Source organism: Cetorhinus maximus, chromosome 11 (assembly GCF_964194155.1).
Source record: "Cetorhinus maximus chromosome 11, sCetMax3.hap1.1, whole genome shotgun sequence".
Lineage (NCBI taxonomy): Eukaryota > Metazoa > Chordata > Chondrichthyes > Lamniformes > Cetorhinidae > Cetorhinus > Cetorhinus maximus.
In genome coordinates, this window is record NC_135889.1 from 1,215,023 (window position 1) to 1,234,235 (window position 19,213).

The window sequence follows — 19,213 nt, forward strand, 5'->3', positions numbered from 1 at the left end:
TGTTTGAGGTTTAACAGTGTATTAGGCTCCTGCCAGGTGTGTACGGCGTTTCACAGTGTATCAGGAGCTGCCAGGTGTGTTTGAGGTTTAACAGTGTATCAGGATCCTGCCAGGTGTGTTTGAGGTTTAACAGTGTATCAGGATCCTGCGAGATGTGTTTGGGGTTTAACATTGTATCAGGATTCTGCCAGTTGTGTTTGAGGTTTAACAATGTATTAGGATCCTGCCAGGTGTGTTTGAGGTTTAACAGTCTATCATGATCCTGCCAGGTGTGTTTGAGATTTAACAGTGTATCAGGATCCTGCCAGGTGTGTTTGAGGTTACAGTGTATCAGGATCCTGCCAGGTGTGTTTGTGGTATATCAGTGTATCAAGATCCTGATAGGTGTGTTTGAGGTTTAACAGTGTATTAGGATCCTAGCAGGTGTGTTTGAGGTTTAACTGTGTATTAGGATCCTGCCAGGTGTGTATGAGATTTAACAGTGTATTAGGATCCCGCCAGGTGTGTTTGAGGTTTAACAGTGTATTAGGCTCCTGCCAGGTGTGTTTGAGGTTAAACAATGTATCAGGATCCTGCCAGCTGCGTTTGAGGTTTAACAGTGTATCAGGATCCTGCCAAGTGTGTTTGAGGTTTAACAGTGCATCAGGATCCTGCCAGTTGTGTACGGGGTTTCGCAGGGTATGAGGATCCTGCCAGGTGTGTTTGAGGTTAAACAATGTATCAGGATCCTGCCAGCTGCGTTTGAGGTTTAACAGTGTATCAGGATCCTGCCAAGTGTGTTTGAGGTTTAACAGTGTATTAGGTTCCTGCCAGATGTGTCTGAGGTAAAACAGTGTATTAGGATCCGGCCAGGTATGTTTGAGGTTTAACAGTCTATTAGGATCCGGCCAGGCGTGTATGGCGTTCACAGGGTATCAGGATCCTGCCAGGTGTGTTTGAGGTTTAACAGTGCATCAGGATCCTGCCAGGTGTGTTTGATGTTTAACAGTGTATTAGGATCCTACCAGGTGTGTTTGAGGTTAAACTGTGTATTAGGATCCTGCCAGGTGTGTATGAGATTTAATAGTGTATTAGGATGCCGCCAGGTGTGTTTGAGGTTTAACAGTGTATTAGGCTCCTGCCAGGTGTGCACGACTTTTCACAGTGTATCAGTATCCTGCCAGGTGTGTTTGAGGTTTAACAGTGTATCTGGATCCTGGCAGATATGTTTGAGGTTTAACAGTGTCTCAGGATCCTGCCAGGTGTGTTTGAGGTTTAACAGTGAATCAGGATCCCGCCAGGTGTGTTTGATGTTTAACAGTGTATCAGGATCCTGCCAGGTGTGTTTGAGGTTTAATAGTGTATTAGGATGCTGCCAGGTGTGTATTGCGTTTCACAGGGTAGCAGTATCCTGCCAGGTGTGTTTGAGGTTTAACAGTGTATCAGGATCCTGCCATGTGTGTTTGAGGTTAAACAGTGCATCAGGATCCTGCCTGGTGTGTTTGAGGTTTAACATTGTATCAGTATCCTGCCAGGTGTGTTAGAGGTTTAACACTGTATTAGGATCCTGCCAGGTTTGTTTGAGGTTTAACAGTGTATCTATATCCTGTCAGGTGTGTTTGAGGTTTAAGAGTGTACCAGCATCCTGCCAGGTTTGTTTGAGGTTTAACAGTGTATTCGGTTCCTGCCAGGTTTGTTTGAGATTTAGCAGTGTATTAGGATCCTCCCAGGTGTCTGCGAGGTTTCATAGTGTATCAGGATCCTGCCAGATGTGTACAGGGTTTCACAGTGTGTCAGAATCTTGCCATTTGTGTTTGAGGTTTAACATTGTTTAAGGATACTATCAGATCTGTATGGGGTTTCACAATGTATCAGGATCCTTCCATGTGTGTACAGGGTTTCACAGCGTATCAGGATCCTGCCAGGTGTGTACAGGGTTTCACAGTGTATCAGAATCCTGCCAGGTGTGTTTGTGGTTTAACAGTGTATCAGAATCCTGCCAGGTGTGCTTGAGGATTAACAGTGTATTAGTATCCTGCCAGGTGTGTTTGAGGTTTGACTGTGTATCAGGATACTGCCAGGTGTTTTTGAGGTTTTGACAGTGTATCAGGATCCTGCCAGGTGTGTTTGAGTTTTAACAGTGTATCAGGATCCTGCCAGTTGTGTACGGGGTTTCACAGTGTATTAGGATCCTACCAGGTGTGTTGGACGTTTTACAGTCTATTAGGATCCTGCCAGGTGTGTATCGCGTTTCACAGGGTATCAGGATCCTGCCAGGTGTGTTTGAGGTATAACAAGGTATCAGGATCTTGCCAGGTGTGTTTGAGGTTTAACAGTGTATCAGGATCCTGCCAGGTGTGTTTGAGGTTTATCAGTGTATCAGGATCCTGCCAGGTGTGTTTGAGGTTTAACAGTGTATTAGGATCATACCAGGTCTGTTTGAGGTTTAACAGTGTATTAGGATCCTGCCAGGTGTGTATGAGATTTAACAGTGTATTAGGATCCCGCCAGGTGTGTTTGAGGTTTAACAGTGTATTAGGCTCCTGCCAGGTGTGGACGACGTTTCACAGTGTATCAGGATCCTGCCAGGTGTGTTTGAGGTTTAACAGTGTATAAGGATCCTGCCAGGTGTGTTTGAGGTTTAACAGTGTATCAGGATCCTGCCAGGTGTGTTTGAGGTTTAACAGTGTATCAGGATCCCGCCTGGTGTGTTTGAGGTTTAACAGTGTATTAGGATTCTGCCAGGTGTGTTTGAGGTTTAACACTGTATTAGGATCCTGCCAGGTTTGTTTGAGGTTTATCAGTGTATCTATATCCTGCCAGGTGTGTTTGAGGTTTAAGAGTGTACCAGCATCCTGCCAGGTTTGTTTGAGGTTTAACAGTGTATTAGGTTCCTGCCAGGTGTGTTTGAGATTTAGCAGTGTATTAGGATCCTGCCAGGTGTGTGCGAGGTTTCATAGTGTATCAGGATCCTGCCAGATGTGTACAGGGTTTCACAGTGTGTCAGAATCTTGCCATTTGTGTTTGAGGTTTAACATTGTATGAGGATTCTACCAGATCTGTATGGGGTTTCACAATTTATCAGGATCTTTCCTTGTGTGTACAGGGTTTCACAGTGTATCAGAATCCTGCCAGGTGTGCTTGAGGTTAAACAGTGTATTAGTATCCTGCCAGGTGTGTATGAGATTTGACAGTGTATCAGGATACTGCCAGGTGTTTTTGCGGTTTTGACAGTGTATCAGGATCCTGCCAGGTGTGTTTGAGGTTTAACAGTGTATCAGGATCCTGCCCGGTGTGTACGGGGTCTCACAGTGTATGAGGATCCTGCCAGATGTGTTTGAGGTTAAACACTGTATCTGGATCCTGCCAGCTGCGTTTGAGGTTTAACAGTGAATCAGGATCCTGCCAAGTGTGTTTGAGATTTAACAGTGTATTAGGTTCCTGCCAGATGTGTTTGAGGTTTAACAATGTATTAGTATCCTGCCAGGTGTGTATGGCGTTTCACAGGGTATCAGGATCCTGCCAGGTGTGTTTGAGGTTTAACAGTGTTTCAGAATCCTGCCAGGTGTGTTTGAGGTTAAACAATGTATCAGGATCCTGCCAGCTGCGTTTGAGGTTTAACAGTGTATCAGGATCCTGCCATGTGTGTTTGAGGTTTAACAGTGTATCAGGATCCTGCCAGATGTGTTTGAGGTTTAACAGTGCATCAGGATCCTGCCAGGTGTGTTTGAGGTTTAATTGTGTATTAGGATGCTGCCAGGTGTGTATTGCGTTTCACAGGGTATCAGGATCCTGCCAGGTGTGTTTGAGGTTTAACAGTGTATCAGGATCCTGCCAGGTGTGTTTGAGGTTTAACAGTGCATCAGGATCCTGCCTGTTGTGTTTGAGGTTTAACAGTGTATCAGGATCCTGCTAGGTGTGTTTGAGGTTTAACAGTGTATCTATATCCTGCCAGGTGTGTTTGAGGTTTAAGAGTATACCAGCATCCTGCCAGGTTTGTTTGAGGTTTAACAGTGTATTAGGTTCATGCCAGGTGTGTTTGAGATTTAGCAGTGTATTAGGATCCTGCCAGGTGTGTGCGGGGTTTCATAGTGTATCTGAATCCTGCCAGATGTGTACAGGGTTTCACAGTGTGTCAGAATCTTGCCATTTGTGTTTGAGGTTCAACATTGTATGAGGATACAACCAGATCTTTATGGGGTTTCACAATGTATCAGGATACTTCCATGTGTGTACAGGGCTTCACAGTGTATCGGGATCCTGCCAGGTGTGTACAGGGTTTCACAGTGTATCAGAATCCTGCCAGGTGTGTTTGAGGTTTAACAGTGCATCAGAATCCTGCCAGGTGTGCTTGAGGTTTAACAGTGTATTAGTATCCTGCCAGGTGTGTTTGAGGTTTGACAGTGTATCAGGATACTGCCAGGTATTTTTGAGGTTTTGACAGTGTATCAGGATCCTGCCAGGTGTGTTTGAGGTTTAACAGTGTATCAGGATCCTGCCAGTTGTGTACGGGGTTTCACAGTGTATGAGGATCCTGCCAGATGTGTTTGAGGTTAAACAATGTATCAGGATCCTGCCAGCTGCGTTTGAGGTTTAACAGTGTATCAGGATCCTGCCAAGTGTGTTTGAGGTTTAACAGTGCATTAGGTTCCTGCCAGATGTGTTTGAGGTAAAACAGTGTATTAGGACCTGCCAGGTGTGTTTGAGGTTTAACAGTCTATTAGGATCCTGCCAGGTGTGTATGGCGTTCACAGGGTATCAGTATCCTGCCAGGTGTGTTTGAGGATTAACAGTGCATCAGGATCTTCCCAGGTGTGTTTGAGGTTTAACAGTGTATCAGGATCCTGCCAGGTGTGTTTGAGGTTTATCAGTGTATCAGGATCCTGCCAGGTGTGTTTGAGGTTTAACAGTGCATTAGGATCATACCAGGTATGTTTGAGGTTTAACAGTGTATTAGGATCCTGCCAGGTGTGTATGAGATTTAACAGTGTATTAGGATCCCGCCAGGTGTGTTTGAGGTTTAACAGTGTATTCGGCTCCTGCCAGGTGTGCACGACGTTTCACAGTGTATCAGGATCCTGCCAGGTCTGTTTGAGGTTTAACAGTGTATAAGGATCCTGCCAGGTGTTTTGGGGTTTTACAGTGTATCAGGATCCTGCCAGGTGTGTTTAAGGTTAAACAGTGTATCAGGATCCCGCCAGGTGTGTTTGAGGTTTAACAGTGTATTAGGATCCTGCCAAGTGTGTTTGAGGTTCAACAGAGTATCAGGATCCTGCCAGGTGTGTATTGCGTTTCAAGGGTTTCAGGATCCTGCCAGGTGTGTTTGAGGTTTAACAGTGTATCAGTATCCTGTCAGATGTGTTTGAGGTTTAACAGTGCATCAGGATCCTGCCTCGTGTGTTTGAGGTTTAACAGTGTATCAGGATCCTGCCAGGTGTGTTTTAGGTTTAATAGTGTATTAGGATGCTGTCAGGTGTGTATTGCGTTTCACAGGGTATCAGGATCCTGCCAGGTGTGTTTGAGGTTTAACAGTGTATCAGGATCCTGCCAGGTGTGTTTGAGGTTTAACAGTGCATCAGGATCCTGCCTGTTGTGTTTGAGGTTTATCAGTGTATCAGGATCCTGCTAGGTGTGTTTGAGGTTTAACAGTGTATCTATATCCTGCCAGGTGTGTTTGAGGTTTAAGAGTGTACCAGCATCCTGCCAGGTTTGTTTGAGTTTTAACAGTGTATTAGGTTCCTGCCAGGTTTGTTTGAGATTTAGCAGTGTATTAGGATCCTGCCAGGTGTGTGCGGGGTTTCATAGTGTATCTGGATCCTGCCAGATGTGTACAGGGTTTCACAGTGTGTCAGAATCTTGCCATTTGGTTTTGAGGTTTAACATTGTATGAGGATACTACCATATCTTTATGGGGTTTCACAATGTAGCAGGATACTTCCATGTGTGTACAGGGTTTCACAGTGTATCGGGATCCTGCCAGGTGTGTACAGGGTTTCACAGTGTATCAGAATCCTGCCAGGTGTGTTTGAGGTTTAACAGTGCATCAGAATCCTGCCAGGTGTGCTTGAGGTTTAACAGTGTATTAGTATCCTGCCAGGTGTGTTTGAGGTTTGACAGTGTATCAGGATACTGCCAGGTGTTTTTGAGGTTTTGACAGTGTATCAGGATCCTGCCAGGTGTGTCTGAGGTTTAACAGTGTATCAGGATCCTGCCAGTTGTGTATGGGGTTTCACAGTGTATGAGGATCCTGCCAGGTGTGTTTGAGGTTAAACAATGTATCAGGATCCTGCCAGCTGCGTTTGAGATTTAACAGTGTATCAGGATCCTGCCAAGTGTGTTCGAGGTTTATCAGTGTATTAGGTTCCTGCCAGATGTGTTTGAGGTTTAACATTGTATTAGGATCCTGCCAGGTGTGTTTGAGGTTTAACAGTCTATTAGGATCCTGCCAGGTGTGTATGGCGTTCACAGGGTATCAGGATCCTGCCAGGTGTGTTTGAGGTTTAACAGTGCATCAGGATCTTGCCAGGTGTGTTTGAGGTTTAACAGTGTATCAGGATCCTGCCAGGTGTGTTTGAGGTTTATCAGTGTATCAGGATCCTGCCAGGTGTGTTTGAGGTTTAACAGTGTATTAGGATCATACCAGGTATGTTTGAGGTTTAACAGTGTATTAGGATCCTGCCAGGTGTGTATGAGATTTAACAGTGTATTAGGATCCCGCCAGGTGTGTTTGAGGTTTAACAGTGTATTCGGCTCCTGCCAGGTGTGCACGACGTTTCACAGTGTATCAGGATCCTGCCAGGTCTGTTTGAGGTTTAACAGTGTATAAGGATCCTGCCAGGTGTTTTGGGGTTTTACAGTGTATCAGGATCCTGCCAGGTGTGTTTAAGGTTAAACAGTGTATCAGGATCCCGCCAGGTGTGTTTGTGGTTTAACAGTGTATTAGGATTCTGCCAGGTGTGTTTGAGGTTTAACAGTGTATTAGGATCCTACCAAGTGTGTTTGAGGTTCAACAGAGTATCAGGATCCTGCCAGGTGTGTATTGCGTTTCAAGGGTTTCAGGATCCTGCCAGGTGAGTTTGAGGTTTAACAGTGTATCAGGATCCTGCCAGATGTGTTTGAGGTTTAACAGTGCATCAGGATCCTGCCAGGTGTGTTTGAGGTTTAATAGTGTATTAGGATGCTGCCAGGTGTGTATTGCGTTTCACAGGGTATCAGGATCCTGCCAGGTGTGTTTGAGGTTTATCAGTGTATCAGGATCCTGCCAGGTGTGTTTGAGGTTTAACAGTGCATCAGGATACTGCCTGTTGTGTTTGAGGTTTAACAGTGTATCAGGATCCTGCTAGGTGTGTTTGAGGTTTAACAGTGTATCTATATCCTGCCAGGTGTGTTTGAGGTTTAAGAGTGTACCAGCATCCTGCCAGGTTTGTTTGAGGTTTAACAGTTTATTAGGTTCATGCCAGGTGTGTTTGAGATTTAGCAGTGTATTAGGATCCTGCCAGGTGTGTGCGGGGTTTCATAGTGTATCTGAATCCTGCCAGATGTGTACAGGGTTTCACAGTGTGTCAGAATCTTGCCATTTGTGTTTGAGGTTCAACATTGTATGAGGATACTACCAGATCTTTATGGGGTTTCACAATGTATCAGGATACTTCCATGTGTGTACAGGGTTTCACAGTGTATCGGGATCCTGCCAGGTGTGTACAGGGTTTCACAGTGTATCAGAATCCTGCCAGGTGTGCTTGAGGTTTAACAGTGTATTAGTATCCTGCCAGCTGTGTTTGAGGTTTGACAGTGTATCAGGATACAGCCAGGTGTTTTTGAGGTTTTGACAGTGTATCAGGATCCTGCCAGGTGTGTTTGAGGTTTAACAGTGTATCAGGATCCTGCCAGTTGTGTACGGGGTTTCACAGTGTATGAGGATCCTGCCAGATGTGTTTGAGGTTAAACAATGTATCAGGATCCTGCCAGCAGCGTTTGAGGTTTAACACTGTATCAGGATCCTGCCAAGTGTGTTTGAGGTTTAACAGTGTATTAGGTTCCTGCCAGATGTGTTTGAGGTTTAACAGTCTATTAGGACCTGCCTGGTGTGTTTGAGGTTTAACAGTCTATTACGATCCTGCCAGGTGTGTATGGCGTTCACAGGGTATCAGGATCCTGCCAGGTGTTTTTGAGGTTTAACAGTGCATCAGGATCTTGCCAGGTGTGTTTGAGGTTTAACAGTGTATCAGGATCCTGCCAGGTGTGTTTGAGGTGTATCAGTGTATCAGGATCCTGCCAGGTGTGTTTGAGGTTGAACAGTGCATTAGGATCATACCAGGTATGTTTGAGGTTTAACAGTGTATTAGGATCCTGCCAGGTGTGTATGAGATTTAACAGTGTATTAGGATCCCGCCAGGTGTGTTTGAGGTTTAACAGTGTATTCGGCTCCTGCCAGGTGTGCACGACGTTTCACAGTGTATCAGGATCCTGCCAGGTCTGTTTGAGGTTTAACAGTGTATAAGGATCCTGCCAGATGTGTTTAAGGTTATACAGTGTATCAGGATCCCGCCAGGTGTGTTTGAGGTTTAACAGTGTATTAGGATTCTGCCAGGTGTGTTTGAGGTTTAACAGTGTATTAGGATCCTGCCAAGTGTGTTTGAGGTTCAACAGAGTATCAGGATCCTGCCAGGTGTGTATTGCGTTTCAAGGGTTTCAGGATCCTGCCAGGTGTGTTTGAGGTTTAACAGTGTATCAGGATCCTGCCAGATGTGTTTGAGGTTTAACAGTGCATCAGGATCCTGCCTCGTGTGTTTGAGGTTTAACAGTGTATCAGGATCCTGCCAGGTGTGTTTGAGGTTTAATTGTGTATTAGGATGCTGCCAGGTCTGTATTGCGTTTCACAGGGTATCAGGATCCTGCCAGGTGTGTTTGAGGTTTAACAGTGTATCAGGATCCTGCCAGGTGTGTTTGAGGTTTAACAGTGCATCAGGATCCTGACTGTTGTGTTTGAGGTTCAACAGTGTATCAGGATCCTGCTAGGTGTGTTTGAGGTTTAACAGTGTATTAGCATCCTGCCAGGTGTGTACGGCGTTTCAAAGGGTATCAGGAACCTGCCAGGTGTGTTTGAAGTTTAACAGTGTATCAGGATCCTGCCAGGTGTGTATGAGGTTTAACTGTGTATCAGGATCCTGCAAGGTGTTTTTGTGGTTTAGCAGTGTATTAGGAACCTGCCAGGTGTGTAAGGCGTATCAAAGTGTATCAGGATCCTGCCAGGTGTGTGCAGGGTTTCACAGTATATCAGAATCCTGCCGGATGTGTTTGAGGTTTAACAGTATATCAGAATCCTGCCAGGTGTGTACAGAGTTTCACAGTGAACCAGTATCCTGCCAGGTGTTTTTGAGGTTTATCATTGTATCGTGATCCTACCAGATGTGTACGGGGTTTCACAATGTATCAGGATCCTTCCAGTTGTGTACAGGGTTTCACAGTGTATCAGGATCCTGCCAGGTGTGTACAGGGCTTCACAGTGTATCAGAATCCAGCCAGTTGTGTTTGAGGTTTAACAGTGTATCAGAATCCTGCCAGGTGTGCTTGAGGTTTAACAGTGTATTAGTATCCTGCCAGCTGTGTTTGAGGTTTGACAGTGTATCAGGATACTGCCAGTTGTTTTTGAGGTTTTGACAGTGTATCAGGATCCTGCCAGGTGTGTTTGAGGTTTAACAGTGTATCAGGATCCTGCCTGGTGTGTACGGGGTTTCACAGTGCATGAGGATCCTGCCAGATGTGTTTGAGGTTAAACAATGTATCAGGATACTGCCAGCTGCGTTTGAGGTTAACAGTGTATCAGGATCCTGCCAAGTGTGTTTGAGTTTTAACAGTGTATTAGGTTCCTGCCAGATGTGTTTGAGGTTTAACAGTGTATTAGGATCCTGCCAGGTGTGTTTGAGGTTTAACAGTGTATTAGGATCCTGCCAGGTGTGTAAGGCGTTTCACAGGGTATCAGGATACTGCCAGGTGTGTTTGAGGTTTAACAGTGTTTCAGAATCCTGCCAGGTGTGTTTGAAGTTAAACAGTGTATCAGGAAACTGCCAAGACTGTACGGAGTTTCACAATGTATCAGGATCCTGTCAGGTGTGTACAGGGTTTCACAGTGTATCAGAATCCTGCCAGGTGTGTTTGAGGTTTAACAGAGTATCATGATCCTGCCAGGTGTGTTTGAGATTTACAGTGTAGCAGGATCCTGCCAGGTGTGTTTGAGGTTTAACAGTGTATTAGGATGCTGCCAGGTCTGTTTGACGTTTAAAAGTGTAACAGGATCCTGCCAGGTGTGTTTGTGGTGTAACAGTGTATCAGGATCCTGCCAGGTGTGTTTGAGGTTTACCAGAGTATCAGGACCCTGCCAGGTGTGTTTCAGGTTTAACAGTGTATCAGGAACCTGCCTGGTGTGTTTGAGGTTTAACAGTGTATCAGGATCCTGCCAGGTGTGTTTGTGGTTTACAGAGTATTTGGATCCTGCCAGGGGTGCACGGCCTTTCAAAGGGTATCAGGATCCTGCCAGGTGTGTTTGAGTTTTAACAGTGTATCAGGCTCCTGCAAGGTGTGTTTGAAGTTTAACAGTGTATCATGATCCTGCCAGGTGTGTATGAGGTTTAATAGTGTATCAGGATCCTGCCAGGTGTGTTTGAGGTTAAACAATGTATCAGGATCCTGCCAGGTGTTTTTTACGTTTAACTGTGTATCAGGATCCTGCCAGGTCCGCTTGACGTTTAAGAGTGTACCAGCATCCTGCCAGGTTTGTTTGAGGTTTAACTGTGTATTAGTATCCTGCCAGGTGTTTTTGTGGTTAAACAGTGTATTAGGAACCTGCCAGGTTTCTAAGGCGTTTCACAGGGTAACGGGATCCTGCCAGGTGTGTTTGAGGCTTAACATTGCATCAGGATCCCGCCAGGTGTGTTTGATGTTTAATAGTGTATCAGGATCCTGCCAGGTGTGTTTGAGGTTAAACAATGTATCAGGATCCTGCCAGGTGTGTTTGACGTTTCACAGTGTATCAGGATCCTGCCAGGTGCGCTTGAGGTTTAACCGTGTATCAGGATCATGCCAGGTGTGTTTGAGGTTGAACAGTGTATTAGGATCCTGCCAGTTGTGTTTGAGGTTTAACAGTTTATTAGGATCCTGCCAGGTGTGTTTGAGGTTTAACAGTGTATTAGGATCCTGACAGGTTTGTTTGAGGTTTAACTGTGTATTAGGATCCTGCCAGGTGTGTTTGAAGTTTAACAATTTATTAAGATCCTGCCTGGTGTTTGCGGTGTTTCATAGCGTATCAGGATCCTGCCAGGTGTGTAAAGAGTTTCACAGTGAACCAGTATCCTGCCAGGTGTGTTTGAGGTTTATCATTGTATCGTGATCCTATTAGATGTGTACGGGGTTTCACAATGTATCAGGATCCTTCCAGGTGTGTACAGGGTTTCACAGTGTATCAGGATTCTGCCAGGTGTGTACAGGGTTTCACAGTGTATCAGAATCCTGCCAGGTGTGTTTGAGGTTTAACAGTGTATCAGAATCCTGCCAGGTGTGCTTGAGGTTTAACAGTGTATTAGTATCCTGCCAGCTGTGTTTGAGGTTTGACAGTGTATCAGGATACTGCCAGGTGTTTTTGAGGTTTTGACAGTGTATCAGGATCCTGCCAGGTGTGTTTGAGGTTTAACAGTGTATGAGGATCCTGCCAGGTGTGTATGAGGTTTAATAGTGTATCAGGATCCTGCCAGGTGTGTTTGAGGTTAAACAATGTATAAGGATCCTGCCAGTTGTGTTTGAGGTTTAACAGTTTATCTATATCCTGCCAGTTGTGTTTGAGGTTTAAGAGTGTACCAGCATCCTGCCAGGTTTGTTTGAGGTTTAACTGTGTATTAGGATCCTGCCAGGTGTTTTTGTGGTTAAACAGTGTATTAGGAACCTGCCAGGTGTCTAAGGCGTTTCACAGGGTAACAGGATCCTGCCAGGTGTGTTTGAGGTTTAACATTGCGTCAGGATCCCGCCAGGTGTGTTTGAGGTTTAATAGTGTATCAGGATCCTGCCATGTGTGTTTGAGGTTAAACAATGTATCAGGATCCTGGCAGGTGTGTTTGACGTTTCAAGGTGTATCAGGATCCTGCCAGGTGCGCTTGAGGTTTAACAGTGTATCAGGATCCTGCCAGGAGTGTTTGAGGTTGAACAGTGTATTAGGATCCTGCCAGGTGTGTTTGAGGTTTAACAGTTTATTAGGATCCTGCCAGGTATGTTTGAGGTTTAACAGTGTATTAGGATCCTGACAGGTTTGTTTGAGGTTTAACTGTGTATTAGGATCCTGCCAGGTGTGTTTGAAGTTTAACAGTTTATTATGATCCTGCCTGGTGTTTGCGGGGATTCATAGCGTATCAGGATCCTGCCAGGTGTGTACAGAGTTTCACAGTGAACCAGTATCCTGCCAGGTGTGTTTGAGGTTTATCATTGTATCGTGATCCTACCAGATGTGTACGGGGTTTCACAATGTATCAGGATCCTTCCAGGTGTGTACAGGGTTTCACAGTGTATCAGGATCCTGCCAGGTGTGTACAGGGTTTCACAGTGTATCAGAATCCTGCCAGGTGTGTACAGGGTTTCACAGTGTATCAGAATCCTGCCAGGTGTGCTTGAGGTTTAACAGTGTATTAGTATCCTGCCAGCTGTGTTTGAGGTTTGACAGTGTATCAGGATACTGCCAGGTGTTTTTGAGGTTTTGACAGTGTATCAGGATCCTGCCAGGTGTGTTTGAGGTTTAACAGTGTATCAGGATCCTGCCAGGTGTGTACGGGGTTTCACAGTGTATGAGGATCCTGCCAGATGTGTTTGAGGTTAAACAATGTATCAGGATACTGCCAGCTGCGTTTGAGGTTAACAGTGTATCAGGATCCTGCCAAGTGTGTTTGAGGTTTAACAGTGTATTAGGTTCCTGCCAGATGTGTTTGAGGTTTAACAGTGTATCAGGATCCTTCCAGGTGTGTACAGGGTTTCACAGTGTATCAGGATCCTGCCAGGTGTGTACAGGGTTTCACAGTGTATCAGAATCCTGCCAGGTGTGTACAGGGTTTCACAGTGTATCAGAATCCTGCCTGGTGTGTTTGAGGTTTAACAGTGTATCAGGATCCTGCCAGGTGTGTTTGAGGTTTACAGAGTATTTGGATCCTGCCAGGGTTTTACGGCCTTTCAATGGGTATCAGGATCCTGCCAGTTGTGTTTGAGGTTTTACAGTGTATCAGGATCCTGCCAGGTGTGTTTGAAGTTTAACAGTGTATCAGGATCCTGCCAGGTGTGTATGAGGTTTAATAGTGTATCAGGATCCTGCCAGGTGTGTTTGAGGTTAAACAATGTATCAGGATCCTGCCAGGTGTGTTTGACGTTTAACAGTGTATCAGGATCCTGCCAGGTGCGCTTGAGGTTTAACAGTGTATTAGGATCCTGCCAGTTGTGTTTGAGGTTTAACAGTGTATCTATATCCTGCCAGTTGTGTTTGAGGTTTAAGAGTGTACCAGCATCCTGCCAGGTTTGTATGAGGTTTAACTGTGTATTAGGATCCTGCCAGGTGTTTTTGTGGTTAAACAGTGTATTAGGAACCTGCCAGGTGTCTAAGGCGTTTCACAGGGTAACAGGATCCTGCCAGGTGTGTTTGAGGTTTAACATTGCATCAGGATCCCGCCAGGTGTGCTTGAGGTTTAATAGTGTATCAGGATCCTGCCAGGTGTGTTTGAGTTTAAACAATGTATCAGGATCCTGGCAGGTGTGTTTGACGTTTCACAGTGTATCAGGATCCTGCCAGGTGCGCTTGAGGTTTAACTGTGTATCAGGATCCTGCCAGGTGTGTTTGAGGTTGAACAGTGTATTAGGATCCTGCCAGGTGTGTTTGAGGTTTAACAGTTTATTAGGATCCTGCCAGTTGTGTTTGAGGTTTAAGAGTGTACCAGCATCCTGACAGCTTTGTTTGAGGTTTAACTGTGTATTAGGATCCTGCCAGGTGTGTTTGAAGTTTAACAGTTTATTAAGATCCTGCCTGGTGTTTGCGGGGTTTCATAGCGTATCAGGATCCTGCCAGGTGTGTACAGAGTTTCACAGTGAACCAGTATCCTGCCAGGTGTGTTTGAGGTTTATCATTGTATCGTGATCCTACCAAGATGTGTACGGGGTTTCACAATGTATCAGGATCCTTCCAGGTGTGTACAGGTTTTCACAGTGTATCAGGATCCTGCCAGGTGTGTACAGGGTTTCACAGTGTATCAGAATTCTGCCAGGTGTGTTTGAGGTTTAACAGTGTATCAGAATCCTGCCAGGTGTGCTTGAGGTTTAACAGTGTATTAGTATCCTGCCAGCTGTGTTTGAGGTTTGACAGTGTATCAGGATAGTGCCAGGTGTTTTTGAGGTTTTGACAGTGTATCAGGATCCTGCCAGGTGTGTTTGAGGTTTAACAGTGTATCAGGATGCTGCCAGGTGTGTACGGGGTTTCACAGTGTATGAGGATCCTGCCAGATGTGTTTGAGGTTTAACAGTGTATTAGCTTCCTGCCAGATGTGTTTGAGGTTTAACAGTGTATTAGGATCCTGCCAGGTGTGTTTGAGGTTTAACAGTGTATTAGGATCCAGCCAGGTGTGTTTGGCGTTTCACAGGGTATCAGGATCCTGCCAGGTGTGTTTGAGGTTTCACAGTGTTTCAGAATCTTGCCAGGTGTGTTTGAGGTTGAACAGTGTATCAGGATACTGTCAAATGTTTACGGGGTTTCACAATGTTTCAGGATCCTAACAGGTGTGTACAGGGTTTCAAGGTGTATCAGAATCCTGCCAGTTGTGTTTGAGGTTTAACAGTGTATTAGGATCCTGCCAGGTGTGTATGAGATTTAACAGTGTATTAGGATCCCGCCAGGTCTTTTTGAGGTTTAATAGTGTATTAGGCTCCTGCCAGGTGTGTACGGCGTTTCACAGTGTATCAGGAACTGCCAGGGGTGTTTGTAGTTTAAGGTGTATCAGGATCCTGCCAGGTGTGCTTGAGGTTTAACAGTGTATCAGGATCCTGCCAGGTGTGTTTGAGGTTTAACAGTGTATCAGGATCCTGCCAGATGTGTTTGAGGTTTAACATTGTATCAGAATTCTGCCAGGTGTGTTTGAGGTTTAACAGTGTATTAGGATCCTGCCAGCTGTGTTTGAGGTTTAACAGAGTATCATGATCCTGCCAGGTGTGTTTGAGATTTAAAAGTGTATCAGGATCGTGCCAGGTGTGTTTGAGGTTTAACTGTGTATTAGGATCCTGCCAGGTGTTTTTGTGGTTAAACAGTGTATTAGGAACATACCAGGTGTGTAAGGCGTTTAACAGTGTATCAGGATCGTGCCCGGTGTGTTTGAGGTTTAACAGTGTATCAGGATCCTGCCAGGTGTGTTTGAGGTTTATCAGTGTATCAGGATCCTGCCAGGTGTGTTTGAGGTTTAACAGTGTATTAGGAAATTACCAGGTGTGTTTGAGGTTTATCAGCGTATTAGGATCCTGCCAGGTGTGTATGAGATTTAACAGTGTATTAGGATCCCGCCAGGTGTGTTTGAGGTTTATCAGTGTATTAGGCTCCTGCCAGGTGTGCACGACGTTTCACAGTGTATCAGGATCCTGCCAGTTGTGTTTGAGGTTTAACAGTGTATAAGGATCCTGCCAGGTGTGTTTGAGCTTTAACAGTGTATCAGTATCCTGCCACGTGTGTTTGATGTTTAACAGTGTATCAGGATTTCGCCAGGTGTGTTTGAGGTTTAACAGTGTATTAGGATTCTCCCTAGTGTGTTTGAGGTTTAACAGTGTATTAGTATCCTGCCAGGTTTGTTTGAGGTTTAACAGTGTATTTGGATCCTGACATGTGTGTTTGAGGTTTAATAGTGTATTAGGATCCTGCCAGTTGTGTATTGCGTTTCACAGGGTTTCAGGATCCTGCCAGGTGTGTTTGATGTTTAACAGTGTATCAGTATCCCGCCAGATGTGTTTGAGGTTTAACAGTGCGTCAGGATCCTGCCTGGTATGTTTGAGATTTAACAATGTATCAGGATCCTGCTAGGTCTGTATTGCGTTTCACATGGTTTCAGGATCCTGCCAGGTGTGTTTGAGGTTTAACAGTGTATCAGGATTCTGCCAGTTGTGTTTGAGGTTTAACAGTGTTTTAGGATCCTGACATGTTTGTTTGAGGTTTAACAGTGTATGAGGATCCTGCCAAGTGTGTTTGAGGTTTAACAGTGCATCAGAATCCGGACAGGTGTGTTTGAGGTTTAACTGTGTATCAGAATCCTGCCAGGTGTGTTTAAGGTTTAACCGTGTATCAGGATCCTGCCAGGTGTGTTTGAGGTTTAACAGTGTATCAGGATCCTGCCAGGTTTGTTTGAGGTTTAACAGTGTATCAGGATCCTCCCAGGTGTGTTTGAGGTTTAACCGTTTATTAGGATATTGCCAGGTGTGTTTCTAGTTTTAAAGTGTATTAGGATCCTGCCAGGTGTGTTCGACGTTTAACAGTGTATCAGGATCCTGCCAGGTTTGTACGGGGTTTCACAGTGTATCAGGATCCTGCCACGTTTGTTTGAGGTTACACAATGTATTCGGATCCTTCCTGGTGCGTTTGAGGTTTAACAGTGTATCAGAATCCAGCCAGGTGTGTTTAAGGTTTAACAGTGTATTAAGATCCTGCCAGATGTGTTTGAGTTTTAACAGTTTATTAGGATCCTGCCAGGTGTGTTTGATGTTTAACAGTGTATTAGGATCCTGCCAGGTATGTAAGGCGTTTCACAGGGTATCACGATCCTGCCAGGTGTGTTTGAAGTTTAACAGTGTTTCAGAATCTTGCCAGGTGTGTTTGAGGTTAAACAGTGTATCAGGATACTGCCAAATGTGTCCGGGTTTTCACAATGTATCAGGATCCTGTCAGGTGTGTACAGGTTTTCACGGTGTATCAGAATCCTGCCAGGTGTGTTTGAGGTTTAACAGTGTATTAGGATCCCGCCAGGTGTGTTTGAGGTTTAACAGTGTATTAGGCTCCTGCCAGGTGTGTATGAGATTTAACAGTGTATTAGGATCCCGCCAGGTGTGTTTGAGGTTTAACAGTGTATTAGGCACCTGCCAGGTGTGTACGGCCTTTCACAGTGTATCAGGAACTGCCAGGTGTGTTTGAGGTTTAACAGTGTATCAGGATCCTGCCAGGTGTGTTTGAGGTTTAACAGTGTATCAGAATCCTGCCAGGTGTGTTTGAGGTTTAACAGTGTATCAGGATCCTGCCAGATGTTTTTGGGGTTTAACATTGTATCAGTATTCTGCCAGGTGTGTTTGAGGTTTAACAGTGTAATAGGATCCTGCCAGGTGTGTTTGAGGTTTAACAGAATATCATGATCCTGCCAGCTGTGTTTGTGATTTAACAGTGTATCAGGATCCTGCCAGGTTTGTTTGAGTTTTAACAGTGTATTAGGATCATACCAGGTGTGTTTGAGGTTTAACAGTGTATTAGGATCCTGCCAGGCGTGTATGAGATTTAACAGTGTATTAGGATCCCGCCAGGTGTGTTTGAGGTTTAACAGTGTATTAGGCTCCTGCCAGGTGTGCACGACGTTTCACAGTGTATCATGATCCTGCCAGGTGTGTTTGAGGATTAACAGTGTATAAGACTCCTGCCTGGTGTGTTTGAGATTGAAATGTGTATCAGGACCCTGCCAGGTGTGTTTGAGGTTAAACAGTGTATTAGGATCCTGCCAGGTGTGTTTGTGGTGTAACAGTGTATTATGATCCTGCCAGGTGTTATTGAAGTTTAACAGTGTATCAGCATCCTGCCAGGTGTGTTTGAGGTTTAACAGTGTATCAGGACCCTGCCAGGTGTGTTTGAGGTTTAATCGTGTATCGGGAACCTGCCTGGTGTGTTTGAGGTTTTACAGTGTATCAGGATCATGTCAGGTGTCTTTGAGGTTTAACAGAGTATGAGGATCCTGCCAGATGTGTACGGCGTTTCACAGGGTATCAGGATTCTCCCAGGTGTGTTTGTGGTTTATCAGTTTATTAGGATCCTGCCAGGTGTGTACGGCGTTTCAAAGTGTATCAGGATCCTGCCAGGTGTGTTTGAGGATTAACAGTGTATCAGGATCCTGCCAGGTGCGCTTGAGGTTTAACAGTGTATCAGGATCCTGCCAGGTGTGTTTGAGGTTGAACAGTGTATTAGGATCCTGCCAGGTGTGTTTGAGGTTTAACAGTTTATTAGGATCCTGCCAGGTGTGTTTGAGGTTTAACAGTGTATTAGGATCCTGACAGGTTTGTTTGAGGTTTAACTGTGTATTAGGATCCTGCCAGGTGTGTTTGAAGTTTAACAGTTTATTAAGATCGTGCCTGGTGTTTGCGGGGTTTCATAGCGTATCAGGATCCTGCCAGGTCTGTACAGAGTTTCACAGTGAACCAGTATCCTGCCAGGTGTGTTTGAGGTTGAACAGTGTATTAGGATCCTGCCAGGTGTGTTTGAGGTTTAACAGTTTATTAGGATCCTGCCAGGTGTGTTTGAGGTTTAACAGTGTATTAGGATCCTGACAGGTTTGTTTGAGGTTTAACTGTGTATTAGGATCCTGCCAGGTGTGTTTGAAGTTTAACAGTTTATTAAGATCCTGCCTGGTGTTTGCGGTGTTTCATAGCGTATCAGGATCCTGCCAGGTGTGTACAGAGTTTCACAGTGAACCAGTATCCTGCCAGGTGTGTTTGAGGTTTATCATTGTATCGTGATCCTACCAGATGTGTACGGGGTTTCACAATGTATCAGGATCCTTCCAGGTGTGTACAGGGTTTCACAGTGTATCAGGATCCTGCCAGGTGTGTACAGGGTTTCACAGTGTATCAGAATCCTGCCAGGTGTGTTTGAGGTTTAACAGTGTATCAGAATCCTGCCAGGTGTGCTTGAGGTTTAACAGTGTATCAGGATCCTGCCAGGTATGTACGGGGTTTCACAGTGTATTAGTATCCTGCCAGCTTTGTTTGAGGTTTGACAGTGTATCAGGATCCTGCCAGGTGTTTTTGAGGTTTTGACAGTGTATCAGGATCCTGCCAGGTGTGTTTGAGGTTTAACAGTGTATGAGGATCCTGCCAGGTGTGTATGAGGTTTAATAGTGTATCAGGATCCTGCCAGGTGTGTTTGAGGTTAAACAATGTATCAGGATCCTGCCAGTTGTGTTTGAGGTTTAACAGTTTATCTATATCCTGCCAG